This window comes from Clytia hemisphaerica, unplaced genomic scaffold, assembly GCF_902728285.1.
Source record: "Clytia hemisphaerica strain Z4C2 unplaced genomic scaffold, Clytia hemisphaerica genome assembly, whole genome shotgun sequence".
Lineage (NCBI taxonomy): Eukaryota > Metazoa > Cnidaria > Hydrozoa > Leptothecata > Clytiidae > Clytia > Clytia hemisphaerica.
The window spans coordinates 239,623-245,622 of NW_027103314.1; positions in this window are offsets into that span (position 1 = coordinate 239,623).

A 6,000-nucleotide genomic window follows, 5' to 3' on the forward strand; every position below is an offset into this window, starting at 1 on the left:
CCAAAGCCTGAGTTTTCATTCACTGAATCCTTTCTTTGTTTTTTTTTCAGGGAAAAAAGATTTTTTGGGGAAAAAAAGAAGTGTGGCTCCTATGGAAAAATTCGACAAGCTAACCGTTATAATTGGAATAACATGCTCGCTCCTGTATGCGTTATTCTTCCAAATTGGTGATGGTTTGTTTAAATATACATTCAACCATAGCGACGTTCGTGTTTTCGAGGCTTTATTGATTCGATACATTATCAATTTAGTTATCGTTTCAAGCAATATGCTAATTGAAAAGATTTCACCCATTCAGAGCTTCACGAAAACATGTTATTTAGTAGCTGCTGGCATTTTACGGTTATCTTGTGTCATCTTCCTTGGAATGGCCTTGAAAAGGCTTGATATGGGCACCAATGCAGTCATTTTTGGTACACTTCCTGCATTCTGTATTTTGTTTGGTTGGTTATTGTTAAAAGAAAAAACAAAATTATCTGATATGATGTACGGTTTATTATCCTACGTTGGAGTCGTCTTGGTAGTCTGGGAACGAATTGAGACACCAAAAAATGATTATTATTCATATATTTTGGGAATCGTTTTCAGTTTATGTTCGGTGTTATCTATATGCTTTTACTGTGTCGTCATAAAAAAAATTACAGAGTCCACTTGCCTTCAAGTGACACTATTCTATATACACTTCACTGGACTACTAATCCTACCCTTTGCACCTTGGATATTCGGCACAAGCTTCGTACTGATCAGATCGCCTCTGATTTTCACGTATCTTCTACTGGGAGCTGGAGTTTCATATTTTCTATGTGTCATTTGTGAAGTGATCAGTTTGAGATGTTTAAATATTGCTTTGATTATGTTATTGAGGAATTCAGAATTTGTTTGGGCATATTCCTATGACATGATTATCACGCATATATTTCCGAATTGGGTAAGTTTTTTTTTATCATTGTATCTTTATTACCTCTGCAGATTTTTCTTCTTGAAGAGAATTTTAAACCTTCATATCACAAACCTGTTGAACCCCTTCCCACTGGTATAAAGCATTGATAGGTATAGATAAAAGGATATACAAACCATCATAGGCAAAAGAACTACTCGATGATTAGAGATTCCTGAAAGTTCCTTTTAGTTTTTCTCAACTTTTTTATTGAACGCACATCTGCTCAGATTTGGGAAAATCTGCAAAGATTTGTGTATTTTTCCCCTGCAAATTGAATAGAAAATTAGTCATGTGGCAGGATACACCAATCCTATGAAATAGGCTAATCATGGGCTAATTTATGACAGTTTGTTTTCAGTTTGTTTGTTTACTTTACAGATTGTTATAATCGGCTTGTTGATTGTGATAGTGGCAACTTCAATGATTGCAGTCAATATGATTTATGATATCCCTTATTTGGCTACAATCAAACGATGGGAATCTAAGATCTGCAAAACTGTTTAGTTCGGCTAATTTGGTTTGCTTTCCGGACTACAATTCCTTATGCTATTATCATGGCTTAGTAATATTACACTCTTAATTTAGCCATTAACAAACGATAAATTTCCTCGTAAAAGGTCCAAATCGTTAACAGGCAACCAAAAATAAGCGCATTGCCTTAATGCAACGGGTCTGTAAATTTTTATATTAGAAGATATAATATTGCTTGGTAAGGCTAATGTCAAATATTTGAGTGATGAAATGCAATACACCAATCAACGTTTAACAGATTTGTTTTCCGCCCACGGTATTTTTAGCTAAATTTTGACCAACAATTTTTGCATTGGAAATATGATATGATAAGCCAGTCTTGGATGTTACTTTTAGTACGTACGAATATTCTAAAAACTATTTACTGTAGCTACAGTGTGGAAACATAAAGCTGACGAATTTTCTAGTGGACGTGAAGTAAATTAGAAAACTTTGAGAGATTTTGCTTCGAATAAATGAACTGATTCTAAGAAAAAACAGAAAGTGTATGATATGATATATGAAATAGTTTATAGTTTATGATTTAAAAGTATTTTGGTTAAAATAAACCTCTGTACTAAATTTCAGCTAGATATTTTTTTTCTTTTTTCATCTAGTATAGGTAACACGAACAAATAGTACAAAACTAAAGGTTCCTAACCTACCGCAAAAGGACCACCAGATCATACCACCATGAGGAAGGAACCCAAAATAAGCTAACAATAAATGGAGAAAGAAAACTAACTAACTAGGATGATTACAGAAATGAGCCATAAAGAAGTATTCTACCATGAAGGTAATAAAAATACAGATGGAGAGAAAACGTCTCGGTAATGACCTAAATGGTCGTTGAAATCTTTTATAAATCTATTCAAAGCGGCTTTGATGTACCATCATTGGAAGCAAAAAAACATCAATTTATAACTTTATAAGAACAGAAAGAGGTTGGTCCGTTTATTTTGAAAAACTTAATTTTGCGAGAAATCTTAGTTAAAATGCGATTCGAAATAGTTTCAACGGATTTAAGGATAAAGAATATATTAATTTCATAAGGATATATTTTTGGGCTGGCATTTTGTAAACATTGAGAGTCGCATCACATTATCCTTGAGTTTCTTATCATAAAATCTTCACGTCTAAGTGAGCAGTGGTTTTCATACTCTGACAAGATGATTGATACAAGGTTCCTAATCGTAACACATAATTCTTTTTTCAATCCATCGATGACTTTATGGCCAGCTTCCCCTAGAAGTTTAGAGTATTGTGCTTATTATTTGAAGTTTTTTTCAATTTTTCATTGAAAGAGGCACGATAACGCTTGGCTCTACAGAAAGGTGCCTCAAGTGGTGGTTTTATCCTTCGCCCTGCATTGCACTCTTTCTCTCGTCTCTGGGGAGGAGAATATTCGTAAGGTAAGCAAGAACCTTCTATTATTTATTTTATGAAAAAAATACGAGTCTTCTAATCAACAGCCTGTCTGCCAGGCTTTCAAAGCCTAACTCAAGGTAAATTTTTCTCTGGATGTTCCTCTAAAGCATCCAGTAATTGCAAGACAAGCATCATATTGAACAGACTCGAGTTTTTCAGAAAATGTAGAATTACCAGGACAATCATATACGATTTCTCCATAATCTTGGTGTGGTCTAACATAGATTTTGCATATAGTGACAAGAGAATCCCTAGGTAGAAACTTACGAAGTCTGCGAATTAGACCAATACCTTGATCAGTTTTTTTGCGAAGCGAATATACATGAGCGAAGCAGTTTTGCTATAGTGTGTGCGTACCTTTAAACTCTATATACCAGGGAAGCGCAGAAGGAAAATGAAAATTTAGTTCCCATCTGTTAAATGTAGATAAGTATTTCGTTCAAGGCGTTCAAGGTTGTGTTTCTCGTTCAAATATAGGTATCAATCTCGGTTTGGTAGATGGTTTCGTTAATAAAGTTGATCTTTACGGCACCGAAAATGTCCGAGTTAGGGCTTTTTTCCAAAAGAGACATTTCGTCGTTTCCGTATATTTTGTATCTCTTCCTTCACCTATGAGACAGCTGATTGGTTGATATTTTCGTACTATCAGACAACTGATTGGTTGATATTTTCGTTGTTATGGTTTCGTTCTTTTTATTTTTATTTATCGAAACCATTTTGTGAATTTTTTATTCGAAGATTATTTACTGGAAGAATTTTATCGACCTGGAAGATTCTGGAAAACTCTACCAACTAGCTACCAGTTTAGTGAATTTATTGCTCTGCTGTGGCGATTATCATTTGCAAAAATCATATAATCAGTTTCATCCACCATAACATTTTGGATTCAACAAAACACAACACATAACTTTGTGCACCAACAGGGAAGTATATATTTGTTGACTTTTTCCTCACTTTTAGCAGTGGGAAGGAAATTGCACTCCACCTTTTACAGTCATAGTTTTCTTTTCACTTGAGAGAAATTTTTCTTGACACAAGAGTTAAATTTCCCAGCATCCTGTCCATCTGTCTGTAACTATCTGATCTGATTAAGAAATATCAACACCGACAGACGACACTTTTTAAATAAAAAATTTGACGTCCGACTAAAACCAAAAACAGAACAGTCCTAAATATCCACTATTTCTATATTTCTCTCATCGTGTTCGTCAAAATGTCAGGACAATCAAGACTTTTTCACTAGGGGCTAAAAATTTGGGCCAAAATGGCCAAAATTTTTTAATTCTGTTATTCAAGCATTATATTCTGTCGAGAGTTTTCGTGACTTTGTTTATAATTTTGACATTAACTGTGGTAACTCAGGAAAGTTAATGATTAGGGAATTGTTTATCACTATATCAAATGCACCGATTGAAACATACCATTTGATTCCTTCTTTTTGTCTTGGGATGGATTATGATCACAGTCACTTTCAACAGTTTGATGCTCAAAAATGTCTAATATATTTGCAGTATATACCAAATTTATGATTTAAATCTAAGTTCTGCACCAGAAGAATCTGTTTTTACCATATCTAGCTTAGAGTGTATATTATGTCAAACATTTTATAATGCTTCAGAGAAAACTACATATGAAACTATCTGTCATATTGAGTTTCCTAATCGTTTTAACCATCATTCAATAAAAAATGAAGTTTCAAGATTAGTTAATGCCCCACATGGACAGTTGCTTCAAGACTTGTATGATTCTGCAAATTGTCCATCTCGCACAATAGCTACGAAAAGCAAAACAATTATCAACATATCTGAATATTTGATTGTCTCACTAAAAATATTTTGCTATGATCAGGCATCAAACACTTCAAGAAAACTAGTTCCCAACCTCAATATTGAAACTCATTTTGAAAATGCATTACTAGGGAATCTAAATTTGTTTCCATTTTGATGGTTGAGAGATTCAATTTCTTGATTGCGAAAACAGGACAATTTTATAACTTTCACTGACTTAGGTTAGTTTTTTAACTCAACCTTGGAGCAAAATGGACTGATTGATAATTGGATTTCACTGAGTTCTTCTTCTTCTACAACATTGACTTAACTGGCAAGTAAATTAGAAAAAGGTGAACCGGGGGATGGAACCGAGATGAACTCATCTGGTAAACCGGCTGAATCGAGGTGAACCCAGAACCCAGCTTCTGCAGAACTTACTTTGAAATGTTCTTTGTGCATTTTTTGAATGTGGAAAAGTTTTGTTGTCAACATACTTGAAAATTTTCTTAACTTTTGCCGTGAACTTTTGAATCTTCTTTGACATGCCTTTTGTCGTCAACTATAAAAACTTTGAAAAACCTTTGTTGCTTATGAGTTAGTTTATCTAATCTTTCCAGCTCACCCAAATAGAGACTTATTCGCATGCATAATTTTGCGTTCTTTTAAACCATATGTAGTTAATTCCTGTTACAAAAAATGATGAATGAATCTGTAGGGGTGGTACAGTCACTTTCGGTCGGGGTTGTGGATGGCAAAATATGTTGTTCTTTGATTAGTTAGGGTTTGTTGTTCTATTTTTGGTGCTTTTTAATAGATATTTGTCGTTCTTTTTAGATGGACTGGAAACGTTAGATTAAAACAGTCTCTTTTCTCCTTTTTGTTCGCCGCATACCTTACAAATGTGGAAATAAATTCTGTTTTGAACTTGATACCTACAGTCAATTTGGAAATTTTCTTCCACGTTTGTCTAATACTCTCGGTTAGTCGGGGGGTTTGGAATAAGCAGGGTGCAGGGGGTTGGAAGAAATCTCAAAATTTAATTAGAGAGGGGGGGTTTTCCCTCCTTGCAATCTGTTGGAAATTATGAATATGAAATTGCTTTGTCCTGTTTTGAAAGTTTTTTCCTTTTTTTAACATTATTAGTATATTATGATAATGCAAAATGACTTTTTTTTTAATTATGAAATTTTTAGTGAAGGTGAAGCGTGACGCTACAGATCAAATCTGTGTTTTGACTGGACTCACCAACCTTTATGATTATAAGGGTACAGTTTGTCTTTTATTTTTTTAAATTCAAAATGCCCTGAATGTGTTACTGTAGTGTTTTCATCTTACTTTTCTTATATTGTTGTT